This window comes from Mustela erminea, chromosome X (assembly GCF_009829155.1).
Source record: "Mustela erminea isolate mMusErm1 chromosome X, mMusErm1.Pri, whole genome shotgun sequence".
Lineage (NCBI taxonomy): Eukaryota > Metazoa > Chordata > Mammalia > Carnivora > Mustelidae > Mustela > Mustela erminea.
Window position 1 is genome coordinate 125884595 of NC_045635.1, and position 16498 is coordinate 125901092.

The following is a 16498-nucleotide window of genomic DNA, read 5'->3' on the forward strand; positions in this document are numbered from 1 at the left end:
TTAAAGGTGATCGAAGCATTCCCAGGAGGAGCAGGCCTCTCCTCTGCTAGTCTGTGTGGGATGGCCCGGCCCAGGTGACTGAAGCGTCACCCGCGGCAGCCTGTGCTCTCCCTCCCCGCGCGCGCCCCCAGCCCTGGCTCATCCTCTGCAAAGCCAGGAGGCCGTGAGGCGGACTGTGGGAGCCTTCCTTCGGCCACCAGGCCTTGCTTGCATCCTCTCTCCCCCCCCTTCTCCCCTGCTTGGCTCTAAACGGACTTGGAGGCAGCTGCCTACAAGAGAAGAACAAGGAAATAATTCTTTAAAAAAAATATGCGTGTGAGTCTAGGATAAGTCCATGTCCTTGCACGGACTGAAGGGGATGCAGGGGACCATTGGTGACGCAGCCCTTCTTCCGGAGGCTGTCTTTTAGGTATTTTGGCGATAAGGGCCTGAGATTTTTTTTTTTTTTTTCCTGGTGAGACAAGGTTTCTCTCTTCCCAAATTTCATCAGCAGTTGTTCCAGGCAAAGGAAATTCATGGTTGATGGAAGGGACAATTATACAAAGACTGGAGGTCTAGAAAGATTTAGGAAGTACTCCTCATGAGTCATGTGTTGATTACAGATTCAAATGTAATGCTTAAAACAAATGTAATGATACAGAGTTGAACACATTTTCAGCCTTTTCTCAGTTTTTGATGAAATGTGTGATGTAAAACCTATTTCAGTACTTAACAATTTCTTTAACGATTAGGGCAAAAGAGTTTTATGAGAACACATCTTTGGAATATTTATGAAAGTGAGAATGTAAGTCTTATCCATGAAAATTCAGTTAGGGAACACGTTCTTTCTTGAGCTTTGCGTATGTGGCCCCAAATTATCAGAAATTTGAAGAATGGCTCACACAGCAGGTTTGAAGAAGCAGAGGCCTCAGTCCGTCTTTTGTAAGATCCCCTTTCTCTGACATCTTTTGTCTCTTTTAGGGTTTACTCCTCTAAAAAGTCAAGTATTAGACCTGCTTTCTCCTAAACTACTGGCCCATCTCTCGCCTCCAACTACACCTCTGGAAAGAACATTCTAGTCTGTTCTTGTCTCTGGTTTATTCATTCCTCCAACCCATTTCGGTATCCGGCTTCACTGTAGGCCCCTTCCTGGAACGGAGGCCCTCTTAATGGCCAAATCGAGTGGCTCACTTCAGTCTTGGTGCTGTTTGCTCTTGCCCCGGCATTCAGTGGTTTGGAGCACCCCATTCCAGCCAGTCCTGGTCTCCGTGTTGTTCTGTTACCTTGACTGCCCTTCCCAGTCTCCACGGCTCCTGTCTTGTCCTTCGTGGGCCATCTCTACGGTGGTCCGCCTTCAGCCGCCCACTCACCTTACTTGCTTGCCTTGATGCTTTCGCTTCATCCCATCGCGTAAGCTGTCACTGCTGTGTGGTTGATTTCGAAATCCAGCCCCGACACTGGCCTCTGGTGGGCGTCACCAGCCTAACTCTCGGACATCTTCCTCTGGAAGTCCTCGAGCCTCACAGGCTTGTTCTCCCCCAGCCCCCTCACCGCTACATGCCACAGCTCAGTGAGCAGGATCCCCAGTTGCTCAGGTTTGAGAACTTAAAGTCAAGTGTCTTCTCGTCCCTGTGCCTTGCCTCCCGGAGCCACGTCTGTTCCAAATCCTGTAGGTTCTCCTCGTCACTGACTCCCCCATGGTTCTTCCCATTTCTCCTTGGGCTTCCTGTTTGAGGCGGCGCTTCCCGACTGGCTTCTCTTCCTTCAGTTTCTGTCCTTCTGATGTCGCGTTCACGGTGCTGCCAGTGGTTTTGTCACTGAACTGCAATCATGTCACAGTGCCCCACTCTTCGTAAAAACAAAAACAAACTCGGCAACTTCCCACGGCTTATACTGTACACTCCAAGCACACAGGACTGCCTGTGCTCCTCCGATATGCACAGAACTTTCTCAGAGTGGAGTCTGCTTTCTCTGTCCCCTGTACCTGCAGGCTCCTTGTCTCTTTAAAGCCCATCCTCCACCCTTGCTGAGCCCTAAGTCCTTTTATATACCTGTGGTGCCACCCCGCCCCCCGTCCCCCGCTGCAGGATTTGTCTTGCCTCTGCCTTTGCAGGTCCCTCTGTGAGAGCACGTCCCTCAGTCCGCCTTACGTAATAATTATGTAGGAATTGCCTGGCCCCCTGCTATACTCTGGGCTTATCAAGGCGGGGAACTGCCATTATTTCTCTCTCTCACCTCACCATAAGGACTTATGCATGGGGGTTGTATAATGATGGCTTTTTTTTTTTATTGAACTCAGGTTTAGTAGCAAGTGAAGGAAAAATCCATTTTATGGAAACATACAGGACACATTTCTAGATGTCGTGGATTTAGCACCAGAGTCTGGGGGCGCGGGGTGCTGTCGCTGGAGCAGTCAGCACAGGGTTGCCTTCTTGTCTGCGCTTCCTGGCATCAGTTTTTGTGCCTGCACTGGAAATCCCTGCTTCTTCCTTGGGAAGTGACAAACTTGAGAAAAAAATGTCAGCCAGATTGCTTATACAAAGTTTTGGAAAATTATATTCCCTAACTTTTAACCACTCAAAGTCATCTCTAAAAAAAAAAAAAATTAAACTAGCCACTGAAACAAGACCAGGTACAGGTAGAAACAGATCAGCTATTGCCATGGCTTTTGGATTGTCTGTTCCTGCTTTTCAAGTCACCGTGTACCACTGTCTCGTGAGTCAGCTTCATTTCGGGATACTGTGTCGGGTGGTGCCGGGGAGCAGGAGGAGGGGCTGAGGGAATAATACCTAGTCCCGCTCGGGGATGTGACAGAAGTGCTAGGACACATGTGTCTGGCCCCCAAATGGAAGAGTGACCTTCATGTTGTAAGAGAAATGCAGAGGACGTCCACTGGGGAGTCCCAGGGAGAAGAGAACACGTCCAGCCTGCCTGGGAAAGCCTGCATGAAGTTTGAGTCATTTGGGTTGAGCCTCAAAGGATGGCCATCCTTTCCAGTGGAGGAGGTGGAGTTGCAGGCAGAGGCGAGACCCTGACCCTTGGCACAGCGGAGGAAAGCAGGGCACGCTGCGGGGTGTTCACGAGGGTGGCCGGGCTCTCTGGTCGGAGCGTCGGGAGGAGGAGCTCTGGGCTCGTGCGGTGGATGCTCTTAGCTTGGCTAGGGAAGGAGCTAATAACCGGAGACGGGGTGGAGACCTGCGGACGGTTTTGGAGTGAGTGAGAACTGGACACAAGCTCATGATGACTAGGCCGGAGCAGAGAGCTCGTGGAGCCTGAAGGTGGGGGCGGTCCGAGGGCCAGGCAAGAGGTCCACGCTCCGACCTAGGACCCGGCGGTGCCGGTAGCCGGGCGGGGTGGAGGGCGACAAGCTTGGGCAGCAGTTTGGTGAGAGAAGCTGAATGAATCCTCCTTCCCTCTGGGGGTTGCGGGTTGAGTGGTGAGGCGGATGGGGCGCTATCGACAGCAGGACCGCCAGACAGGGGTCTGGTTTGGGGAAACCGGTGGAAGACAGGGCGAGGAGCGAGGGATGGGTTGTTCTGTGTTTTGTTCGTGTGGCCGTTAGCGTTGTGACTTTTTGACAGAATTGACAGCAGCGATTTTGGGTCTGCCCCTCAGAAAAGGGTCTAGAGATGTAGATTTGAAATCATGGTTCTTAGTCTGTTGGGAGCTATGCATTCCTTTGATAACATGACACAAATTAGAGTTTCTCATCCCCTGAAGAATGCACTTAAGTACAAAACTTGACATAGAATTTTAGGGTTCCAGCCCCTCTGAAGCTCATCCGTGGGTCCCAGGTTAGGTAAGTAACCCTGGTGTGTAGCAGAGAAGTCCAAACCAGTGTTTCGCTTAGAAGCTGAGGAAGGCGAATGAATGTTATCTGTGCGGAGCCTTGCCTCTTCTTGACGCAACAGAGAGAAGGGATCTTTCTGAAGCAGGATCCCAGGCAAGGCAGAGACGGATGGGGTTAAGCCCAGTTTGGGAAAGGAGAAGGAACAATTATTCCTCTGAGACAGGAGGGAAAGAAAAGTTTTCAAACTGCCACCGTGGGGAGTGCGAGAGTGCGCCAGAAAGGGATTTCCTCGAAGCCTAACCTAAGCCGGATTGCATCAAACAGGACAAACGGCCCTGCTTCGAAAACGTCACTTGGTTAATATTATTGAAAATGTTAAATCAGCTGCATATTATCTTAGTGATTTTTTTTAATTGTAAGCATTTGAGGGCAGAAGTAAGCTTGCCGTTGTACCCGTGAAATGGTGTCTGAAAGCCAGAAGAGCCGGGTTCCGAATCCAGCCGGAGGGTGAATGGTGTACGAGTGGGCTTTTTGCTCTCAGACCCTCCCTTTGGCTCTGTCTGGCCTCCTTCCCCATTAGCATTTTCACCGATCAGTGTGTTCAAGTTGGGACTTAAACTTTGAGTTGAACTTGAGCAGGTTAGCCACACATAGTCGACCCTAGCCTATTAATTTGCTGGTTTCCGTATTCTGTCGGTCCAGTCAGACTTGGACATTGTTCCCATAACATTTTCTACTTCAGCCCAAGTGTTTTTGCTTGCTTTATTTTTATCTTGTCTTACGAACACTAGAAATTGTACCAAGTTCGCAAACTACCTTGTGACTCAACACTACTTCTAGGTAAATGATACTTTTTTATAAGAAATGTGACAACGTTGGGGTGCCTGGGTGACCCATCAGTGGCTTAAGGGTCTGACTCTTGGTTTTGGCTCAGATCCTGATGTTGGGGTCCTGGGATTGAACCCCGGATCGGTCTCTGCACTCATCAGGGAGTTTGCTTGAGATGCTCTCTCTTTTTTCCCCTCTGCCCTGACCCCTGCCTCAAAAAATAAATAAGTCTTGAAAAAAAGAAATGTTGTCAGTGGTTCTGACGTAATTTTTCAAAGGCTAGAACAAAAACTGTATAGATCTGATTAGAGCCTAACAGAGCTACCAAAGAGAGTAATTAGTTGTTGGGGCAGCTCATTCAATGCCAGAGTAGTTCTTTCATTGATTTCCTTTATTGTTTGCTCATTTTCCACCCAGTTGGGATAACCAGAGAGAACATAAATTTCAGATGAGTGTTTAACTGTTAATCCCAACATATTACTGAGTCATGAAATCCATTTACTAGGTTGCAACCAGCATTTTTAAATGGCCTAGAAGAAAAAGTACTAAGAGCATAATACGTACCATGGGCACATGTGGTTTTGTCAGACATTTGTTTCAGAGGTATGTGGGGTGTGTGTGTGTGTGTGTGTGTGTGTGTGTGTGTGTGTGTGCAGGGAGGTGGTCGTGGTACAAAGTGTATGGCTTTATGTTAATCTAGAAAGTTTGTAAAACAACCTTTTAGGTAATGCTCAAATACATAGAATAAAATGGGCTTGAGTAAATTTAGGTTAGTAAAGGCCCTTTCATCTGTCTTGACAACTACAGGCGTGCATGGACTTTCTTGAATTTTGTTGAAATGAAGGGCTTGAGTTTTGACAAAAACCATGGAGTGTCTCAGAGTCCACAGTCTCTCATGGTTTGTGTCCCCCTCCGATTTCCCCCAACTCACAACTGAGGGTTTTGGAGGGGGGCCGTGGGGGATGGGGGGAGCCTGGTGGTGGGTATTAAGGAGGGCACGGATTGCATGGAGCACTGGGTGTGGCGCACAAACAAGGAATTTTGGAACACTGGGAAAAATAAAATTTGAAAAACAAATCATGGAGTGGGGAGCCTCACATAGGGAAGTGGAGAGCTGGAAGGAATGGAGCCTGGGACGTGGTTCCAGACTCAGGGCAGCCACGGATGGGGGAGAGCCAGGGAGAGGACTTGTTTACAGAGTTTACCAGCAAGGTGCGTGCTCACGGCACGTGCTGGGCAGTCCAGAGGCCCGTGTCTGAATCTGGCTCAGTCACTTACCTGCTTGACAACTTGGGAAGCCATGTAATATTTACGTGCTTCAGTGTTCTCATCTGTAATGGGGGATAATCGTCTCCACCCCATAGAGTTTTTGTGAGGATTAAACATAAACAGTGTACAAGTGCCTGGCACATAGTTAAGTGTCCTTTGAATGTCCACTATGCAGTCGCACACCATTTTCCCAGCAGGTGCAGAGAAGAAGGCTGATTGCCCCAACACACTTTTTCCCCCCAGAATATTAATAAAGTAATTGTGATAATATGTGAGACACTTTAAGGCCCGTAAAAGAAGGATGCCATGTGGATAAGGTTTCTATCCTTATTAAGAAACCATTGGTTGTACTTGGATAAAGGAGTGGTTGGAAGTCTTAAATTTCAGTGTGTTAAATGCAGAAAGCATCTTAACTAGAAATGTGACATAGGGGCAGCAGTGATCGTCTTTAGAAAAGGCCTCCCATTGTTTCTTCGGTCCGCCTTTGGACGCCGGGCAGGCCTCCCGCTTCCAGGGTAGTGCGGCGCATTTGGGTGTGTATGTCCTCGCGCTCTGTACTTTCCTGTGCCATTCTGGATTAAGCTCTTGGGCATCACAGTGTTTTCTGCCTCTTGTTACACTGTGAGCTCATTAGCACTGGTGTGGTTGCAAAGGTTTTTGGTGTTTTGTTTGCTTTGGTAAACTTGACCTTTGGGTGGGTGGTAGGAATAGGCACAGGAGAGCAGACTACTGGCTGTGCTTTTGAGAGCGAGAAACAGCTGGGCGTCGGAGGCTTTTCTGCGGAGACCAGCAGCCCTCTGCAGATGGATGGCATGGCGCTAACTGCGGCGGGCAGCGCGGGGGGCCAGGTGCTCGAGACGGCCGCCGCGCCTTCCAGGAGAGGGTCCCGCTGCGCGTGCCGGCATTTGAGATTGCTGCCTTCGCTTCTCAAAATCTTAGCCGCTCACTTCTTTTTGCCTAACTTTGGTGAACCACATCAAAACTTGCCCCCACCACTTAAGCACTGTGTCATTTCCACCTTGTGTCCACTCTGGCTCCAGTCCAAGTGTACCTGCTTGTAAAAATGATTGCATGAAAATTACCGAAGCGGGTGATGGGGGCGCACATCTCTTCAATTGCCCAAATGAGAGTAGAGGATCCTGTGAATAGGCAATTAAAGCAAGGGTGCTCTTCCCCGGCCCTTCCGTTTTCAGTCCAAAACGGGGGACATTTTTTAAAATTGCTTTGAGATTTTAAAAATCTCAGCCTGAAATTTAGTGGACTTTCTAGGGTGGCTACGGAATAGATAAAAGCAAACAGCTCATTTTCAGAAGGCAGCTGAAATGAGAAGCAGTACCTTGCATGTACACACACACACACACACACACACACACCCACCCACCCACCCACCCACCCACCCACCCACCCACCTACCTGCTTTTCAGCCTAGATGCAGCTTTGCCTAGGACTCTTTTTCTTGGATAAGCAGTAAGTAGCCGACTGAGGGTCTCCCCGTGCTTCCTGCCCCCTCCAGGCCCTGCTCCTTGGTCTCATTCGGTCTCTCTTTGGTCTCTCTTGGTCTCTTTCAGTCTCTTTCAGTCCCTCCCTTCTCCTGGCACTGTGCTGCCCGCAGGACGGGCCCCACGGGGCCCTCCGTGGTCAGAAGCCCAGCGTGCTCTGCCTGCCCGCACGGCTCGGCAGCCGTTCCCTACAGAGCTCTTCTGCTTCTCACCCTCCCACGCCAGGGGAGCTGTTCTTTTGAATGGGACTCAAGACCCTGCAAGTACGCAAGCCACCTCTCCTTTCAAAGGTTTTTTGAACTACTGAGGAGCCACAAGAGGATGTTTGTAAAACACGTGAAGTGGGAGGTGGTCTGATACCCGGAGTGCCCTCCGGCTCCCGGGGTGTCATCTTGTGTCCTTGACTTTATCAGCTGTGGCGCTCTTCGGCCGGGCCTGCTCTGCCGAGTTCTTACCTGCTGGCTCGCAGTGCCTCATTTCCCGAAATGTCTTGTGCTTCTTGCTTCTGAACTCCTATTCCTCGGACCTTTGCGGGAATACTCAGAGGCCAGGACCGAAGGTGGTTTGACGTTTCCTTCCGCCGGGCGTCTTAGGGCACTGCCGGCGTGGGGCAGTTACAAACTAGATTCCCTGTTTGATGTGCTCTTGACCATCCAAGTTTTCTGCAGAGCGGCTTTGTGGCTACAGATTGCCAGTGGGGGACAGCAGTGGAGACTTTTTTTTTTCACCTTCGATCAACACCCCTGATCTGGACAGGTGATTTCCTTGGAGGCCCAGGTGCTTACTTCCTGCTTGTCCTTCACGCGAGCTTGTACACGCTTGGGAGGAGGCCAGCCTCTGCTGAAGGCGGTTTGCAGGCTGATGCCCATCTTGGCATCTTGGGTGGCCCTGGGCCTTCGTGTCCTCCAGCTCCTGTACCCCAGGAGGCTGTGAAGAATCTATTCTGTGAGCGCTCTGAGGTAAAGGCCAGCACTTTTCCCCCCTGTTTGTGGTTAGTATGTAGCTTCTGAGTATTTGTTCCTTGCTGGCTAGCTCAGTAGAGCATTTTTAATAAGGTTCCTGTTTTATCCAGCATTTAAAGATGCTTCCAGCAGAAGGCTCAGGGCATCTATACCAGATGCCTCTCCCGGTCGTTTCTGAGAAGTTCTAGCTTCCTTGCAGGTTCCACTGCTTCCTCCTGCTGTCCAAGTGTGGGTTCTGCCCCCTCCTTCTTGCTCTGTACCATCTCCTCGTCAGTCGCTCTCCCTCTCCTGTCTTCCGGCATTGCCCGTCTGACCTGCCAGATCCAAAGCTTCTGTTTCCCTTTAACAATTAAAGGAATGTTCCTTTAATATGATCTCTCCTCTTTCCCTTAAACCTGCCCTCTGTGCTCCCAGTTTCTCATGGTATCTTCTCTTCCTCCAAAATCAAGGCCACCACTGGAAGATTTCCCTTTTCCTGAATGTTTACTGAACCCAGGGTTTTTGTCTCTTTTTTTCTCAAGTGGTAGAATAGTACTTGGGCTGGTTTTCCTGCTTCCTGTCTGTCTCCTACCCAGTCCCCCCTTGCATGTCCTCTCCCTGGGACTCGGCTCTCATTCCCCCACCTCCCGAGACACTGGCAGTTCCTCCCTCTCTGTTCGTGTAAATGCGTTTACTTTTGTGGCCTCACCTCTCAATTGTCCCCACTTTTTCCGACCCCCTCCTGCACTCTGGCCTTGTATTCGCTGAGTTTAGCTACCACTTACGCCTTTTTGTCATCATTGTTATTATCATGTCCAAGGTCATCTTACCCTTCCAGGCCCATCTCTCTAGAAGTAAGCTAGGCATTCTCTCTGGAGCCCCAAATGCTTTATCTGTGCTCTCCACTTTTCGTGACCAGTAGTTGTGCCCTGGTCACTGTCCTTTGGAGAATTTCTGACCTGTGAAAGACAGTGCCTGTGTCTTACTCATCTTTTTCTCTACTTAATACCTTGTACTGAGATGGGTCCTCAGTAAATGTTTGTTGATAATATACTAAGGTCAGTAGAGTGATTGAATTAAGAACCAGCAGCAACCAAGTCATCAGTAAGAATATTCTGTTTAGAAAGAGCATTTATTCAACAAGCGCTACTTTATAATTTTAAAAATAGCTAATACGTGTCCATAATTGAAAACTTGGGACCTCTAGAAGGTAGTGTTACGGACTCAATGTTTCTGTCCTCCCAGAATCTCGTGCCGAAGCCCGAGCCCCCCAGTGTGATGGTATTTGGAGGTGGGGCTTTGGAGAGGTGATTAGGCTTAGGTGAGGTTATGGGGAGAGAGCCCCAGGATGGGATCACTGACCTGACAGGTAAAGGAAGGGGCGAGAGCTTGTGCTCTCCAGCACGTCACGTACAGCACGAAGGCCACCCTCTGTAAACCAGGAAGTGGGTCTCACCAGCACCCAGCCATGGTGACTCCTGGACCTTAGACTTTGCAGCCTCCGGAACTGTGAGAAGTAAATGTTCATTGTTTTAAGCCAGCCGGTCTGTGGTGACTTGTCATCCTGGCTCCACTAAGGCAGGTGTTTTGTGAGACTAGCCCGCTCCCAGCATCCTTCACCCGTCCCGTTTCCCCCTCACCGATGACCCGTGTTGCCCATCTGTTACTGTCCGCCCAGTGGTACTTTAAGCCTGGCCATGTAACCTGTTAGTCGTATTGTCCCCCTCTGACCCTGGCGGGAGTAAGCTGTGTGTTCTTCCATACCTTGCTTTTACATTTACCAAAAGCTACTGCCGGATGAGTGGGCCGCTTCGCCCTCTTTATGACCTTTATGGATGGATACCGAGGTCATCTCCGGGCGTCTACCGCTACATGAACCGTGCTGGGTAACCTTGCACATACATCATTTTGTACGTGCTCGTGTATGTCGTAGGATAAGTCCTTAGAAGCAGAGTGGCTGCTGTTACCACTGTCAGGAAAAGAAGATGTACTGGCTTCACCCCCCCCACATGCAGTGCGCCAGAGCGCCTGTTCCCCTCCAACTCCGTTCGTTTCCTGCGGCTGCGAGGACACGTGATCACAGACTTGGAGGCTTAGAAAAACACGAGTCTGTCATGTTACAGTTCTGGAGGTCAGAAGTCCAAAATGGGTCTCACTGGGCTAAAGTCAAGGGGTGTGGTGCTGTGTGTCTTCTGGGGATCTAGGGGAGAGTCCATTCCTTGTGTTTTCCAGCTTCTCGAGGCACCCACGTTCCTTCGCTCACAGCCTCTTCTTCCGTCAGAGCCGCAGCAGTGGTGGAGTCCTTCGAATTACTGACTTTGTTCCGTCGCCCCTCTCCTTCTCTGATTCCCGCTCTGTGGCCTGCTTCCACATCTCAGGACCCTTACGATGACATTGGCACTCTTGCGATGTCCGGGGTATTCTTCCTTTCTTAAATGAGTCAGGAGATTAGAAATCTTAATTCCATTGGCAGCGTAATTCCTCTTTGCCACGTACGGTGACGTAACATGGGTCACGGGGAGTAGGACTACATCTCTGGGGGACCGTTCTGCCCACTGCACCAATCCAGGTTACTTACAGATTTTTTTATCTTCACTAATCTAATTTTTTATCTTCACTAAGGTGAAAATGTGGATTCATAGTTTTATTTTGTATTTATCCTATTTGACTAGAATTAAATATTCTTTTTTTTTCTAGAGAGATCACAAGTAGGCAGAGAGGCAGGCAGAGAGAGGGGGGAAGCAGGCTCCCTGCTGAGCAGAGAGCCCGATGCGGGGCTCGATCCCAGGACCCTGAGATCACGACCTGAGCTGAAGGCAGAGGTTTAACCCACTGAGCCACCCAGGTGCCCCAGAATTAAATATTTTTTGGTTTGAGCTATTCGTATTTCTATTGATTGTCTGTAGCTTCTGCCTATATTTCCTTTGGGATTTTGGTCTTTTGCTTGTTAATTGTAGGAGTTCTTTATGTAATGGCCATACTCATATTACCAGTTGCAAATATTTTCCCCATGTGTCTTCTGACTATGGTGGCTTTTGCTATAGGAATTTTAAAAAATCTTTGTATTTATCATTTTTTTTTCTGATGGGGGTCCCTAAGACCACCCCAAGTTCAATGATTCATTCAGACAATTCAGAAGATTTAACATACAGTCATGCTCACGAGTGTGATTTATTATAGCAAAAAGGTATAGAGGAAAAGCAGCAAAGGGAAAAGGCACATGGGTAAAGTCTGGGGGGAAACCAGGCACAAACTTCCACAGTTTTCTCCCAGTAGAGTCACACGGGAGACACTTATTCCTATAGCAACAACTTGAGACAACACATGGGAAGTGTCACCAACCAGGAAAGTGCAGCGCCATCTGCCTAGCAGGTACCCGAATCACCGCATCTCAGGAGGAAAGCAGAGGTTAAGCATAAAACATGCTTATACAGGGAGCCGGGATGGCTCAGTTGGTTAGGCGACTGCCTTTAGCTCAGGTCATGATCCTGGATTCCCAGGATCAAGTCCCGCATCAGGCTCCCAGTTCCAACGGGAGTCCGTCCGCTTCTCCCCTCTCATGCTCTCAGTCTCTCTCTCTCTCAAATAAATAAATAAAATAAAATAAAACACTTTTATACAGTTGAGGCACCATAAACCCTTCTTATCAGTTAGGGAGCTATGGGAACTCTCCCGAGAACCCGGCTTCCCAGGGGCCAGCCGAGGGCCAACCTCACGAGCGGACCTGTCTCAGGAGAGCAGCCGGGCCTGCTAGGTTAGACTCTTGTCTGCGGAGTTTCCTTTCATAGCTTCTGGGTTTTACATCACTGTTAGGGATGTCTTCCCTGCTCAGAGTTGTAGAATAATTCTCCCTAGGATATTCCTTTAAAACTTCAGTTTCTTTTTTAAAATGTAAATATTTCACTGATTTGGAATTTATTCAGGGCTCCCGTGTACGATACCACCTTTATCACACACACTTCTTTGTGTTTGATTTTGGAACATTTCTTTTCTTGCATCAGTCACCCTTCAGGTACCAGTAACGTTCTTTTAACCATTGAGGCTTTATAAAATGGAAGGTCTGCTAGGTCAGGCCCCTCCTCCGTCCTCATCCTCCTCATCCTCCGTTCCATCCTTTCCTCTCTGTGTTTGCTCTGCAGGCACTTACTCAATGCCTGCCGGCCTGTGGCTAGGTGCGGGGAGCTGGGGCTCATGCCCGCTTGCCGGGAGGACAGAGAGATGCACGGATGCCTGTGCACGGGTTATCAGGGGAGGGGGAAGTAAGGGGCTTGGTGTCAAGGACAGCTTCCTGGAGGAGGTGAATCCTGGAAGACGAGCAGAATGACTGCTGTTAGCACTGTCCGGTAGAGGACTAGGAGAATCATTGAAGCCAGCGGAGATGTAAGTGGTCATTTACGTGCTAGCCGCTTTGGACCTAGGAGGCTTTTGTCACACTTTTGGATGAAATGACTTTTGATGCAGTTGCATGAAAGATGTTACTTTGAACTGAAAAATTTCCAAGTTTCACTACCTCCTATAGTTCTATCTCAAAATTTTGGGCTCCACCGCCCCGTGCCAACTTTAATGAAAGCATTCTTTTTCCTTATTCAAAGAGGTCTTGTTTCTTAAGTGTAACCTGAAAGATGAAAATGAGGTGATTTTACATTGCGACACCCTGAAATGGTAGATGGAATCTTTTAAAAAGGCAGGTGTCTTCAATTTCAGAAATGAAATTTTAAAAATGGCCACTTAAGTTCCTGTTCAGACACTGCAGAATTCCATCAGGAAATGAGTGAATGAACAGCCCCCTAGATGTTTAGTGCTGGGTGTTCAGAGAGAGTTTGCTTGTTTCCTAAAAAGGGTCTGCGTTTCCTCAAACTTGTGTCCATGCCTGGTGGCAGCATCATTTGAAAGCACCGTTAAATCTGCATAACTTATCAGTTCATTCCCTTGGGTACTATGAAAATAGTTTTCTTCTGTAACTGCCTCCCTTTTGAATGGTATTTAATTTTTACACATCTGACTCTCCAACCTCCAGTTCTGAGACACAACCTGCCAAGTCTTTGGGGGAAGAGGCTGTCTGAGAGGGGCTTCATGAGATCTAGAAACTCTAATTCACGGACAGACAGCTCTCCCACCTTGAAGAAGAAAACTAAGCGAGTTGCTCAATATTTATAGAGCCTATTAAATAGCAGTAAATCCAATCTAGGTGTTTTAAGCGAGTTTGTGCATCTTCACATAGGGGCTGTTTTAAATAACGGCTAATTAAATGAAATCTAAAACCTGTCGTCCTTTCAGGTTTTAGCCCCCGCCCCACAAGACAACAACAGTGATAAATGTAGGAAAATTTAAATGACAAGTTACATTCTCTTTGTCAGAGCTGTTTTTATCCCTAGTGTGAAATCAGAGATTTTCATCTCAACTTTGTCCTTTAACATTTTTCAAATGTTACATTGTGCTATTTTTAATCCTGGAAAAAATGCACATGATTGCTTTTTTTTTTTTTTTCCTTAAGTCTCCATGCATGGTATCTCTTGACTAGTAGGAATCTGAACTGGTGAATTGCCCAAATACTAGTCTAGAGCCAAGTGAAGGCAGGCCTGCTCACTTGAAGCCAGGGTAGGCACACAAGTGTCCTTTCATGGTTTGGATACAGTGCTCTAGCTGTGCAAGGTGTTCCTGATGGCTCAGGCTGAGTGAAGGGGGCATGGGACTTCCCTGTACATTTTTGTAACTTCTTGCGAATCTCTAAGTATTTCAAAATTACTTTCTAAAAAAAAAAATAGTGGAGCAGCCCCCCAGCTAGCCTGTGCACATAGAAGCCTTGGGCTGTAATCCTGAGTGTGGTCCTGTATCCTGTATGGCACGTGGCTCTTCAGGATCAGGGCACTGAACAGGGGCGACCACCCCCACATCCCCCCACCCCTGGAAATTCTGGCTCCATGGGGAGGGAGGGCATGGTGGGGCCCAGGCACCCCTGGGCACCCGCCCCTGTCGCCCCAGCCTGACTCTGAGGTAGGGTGTGGCCAGCCCCGTGGAGGGCCTCCCGAAGCCCCCATGGGGCAGAACTGTTCTGGGCCCAGAGGCAGAGCTGTCCCCCCCCCGCCCACCCCTGCCCACGCACACACAGTTGCACTCCTGCTGCAGGGTCCCCAGGTCCTGAAGTCATGTCACTGCCAGGATGGATTCACTGTTACCTGGCTTACGCGCCCGGCTCCCTGCTCCATCCTCAGAAAGGAAAGTTTTCTTCATGGCACTTCTGGTTCCCTAAGAGAGGCTCTCAGGCGATCCAGGGATAGAGTTAGGAATCCCTGGAAATGGCAGCCCTCTGCTAAAGTCCGAAAAGACTCAAAGCCTTAAAGAAGAGAAAATAAATGACAGCTAAAAATCTCAAGGCATGTAACCCATTAACTTTAGGTTTTAACAGTGTTCGGACAGGAGCTTAAGACTTGTCACGAGTCACCACTTGTGGGGAATTTTGTACTTTGTAATAATGAGGTACAGGTGAAGGGTTTTGTTGCTTTGCTTTAATACTTAGTAAGTAGTTTTGGTAATAATCCACATTTATGTTACCCTGTTGAGAGCTTGTGTTTTAAAACTCTTGCTTCATTCTCTTACCTGAATCTTTAAGAGGAAAAAAAAATAGGCAAAAATGAAAATAACCTGGGAAATAAGTCTGGGTACATCCAACTTTAGAAAACATCCGCATTGGTTCTTTTGGAAAGCTTGCCTCAGGGGAGCCAGATACCAACAACTTCATGTTTGAATTGTGTTTTTCTTTAAAAACTAACAAGTAATAGTTTTTTAAAAAATATTTTTTCCTTGGGGCACCTGGGTGGTGCAATCAGTCAAGTGTCCAACTATTGGTTTCAGCTTAGGTCATGAATTCAGGGTTGTGAGATTGAGCCCTGTGTTGGGCTCTGTGCTAAGTGCAGAGTCTGGCTAAGACTCTCTCTTCCTCTCCCCTGCCCTGCTTGTTCTCTCCCTCTCCCTCTCTCTCAAATAGATAAAATATTAAAATGTATATATATTTTTTTTCTTGTAATTGTAAGCTAATTTATTTGGATGGTTAAAATATTGGTTTAGACACCTGGTCTTTTCGACCTTAAGCTCCAATTCAGTATTTGATATGCTCCTATGTATTTCATGAGCAGGACTATCTGGCTGTTGGTTGGTTCATAAATTTTCCTGAAATATCTGAGCTCCAGGTCTGGCTCTTAGCTCTTAACCTGGGAGCTGTTTCCATCACAGAGTTCTCAGAGGCATGTTTCAGAGGTAAAGGATGCCAGTTCATTGACTCATCCTGTATATCTGGATGTCATTTAGAATGTGCAGTGTTATTCCAGAATGATTTCTTGAGAAAGGCCGCCTGAGATGTTGCTACCACAAGGACACTGGGCCCACTCTCCTATTAATGACAATTTTTTATATTACTTGTATTCAGAGTTGCCTAAAAGCAAACCTATTAAAGAAATTATAGGGGCGCCTGGGTGGCTCAGTGGGTTAAGCCTCTGCCTTCAGCTCAGGTCATGATCTCAGGGTCCTGGAATCGAGCTCCGCATCAGGCTGTCTGCTCAGCAGGGAGCCTGCTTCCCTCTCTCTCTCTGCCTGCTTCTCTCCCTGCTTGTGATCTCTGTCTGTCAAATAAATAAATAAAATCGTAAAAAAAAAAAAGAAATTTTAGAGATAATTTTGGTTTGGGCTACATAACTTTCATCTTCTGATAATGATTTTATAAACTTATATACATCAGTAATTTTAATATAAGATACAAGAGAATATGTGAAGCAAGAAAGGAGTTGCTTTATTATTTGTAACTGAGAAACAGTTACATTGAAAATGCTGCTGGCAAGCCAAAGGGCCCTGATGGCATTAACACACATGACGATTTTTCTGGAGAGAAAGCTTTATCTGGCCTTCAAGTTAGTCATTTTATTCTGTTTTTAAAAGGCTGCCATATTCACTTGAGCTGCATGGGAAAGCTGCAAATAACTAAAAACAAACAAACAAAATAAACCAAAAAAAAAAAAAAAACAAAAAAACGTGGAAGTCAGGAACTCATTTCAAGAAAGCAGCATATGGGTCTTGTAAAGGGGGTAGGAGCCCTGTGTCTCAGACCACCGCCGTCTACACGTAAGTAAGCAGCGCAGTGGCGGGCGGAGCTGATCATATGCTCTCCAGTGCCAGAGGTCGCCAGCAGAGCACGTTGATGC

The 16498-nt window shown here is 47.8% G+C and overlaps 1 protein-coding gene across 7 annotated transcripts in view; it reads left to right on the forward strand.

The window, feature by feature from the left end:
* The window catches only part of MTM1 (myotubularin 1), an 89201-nt gene that overhangs the window by 43618 nt on the left and 29085 nt on the right, over window positions 1-16498 (forward strand). The window lies entirely within an intron of this gene.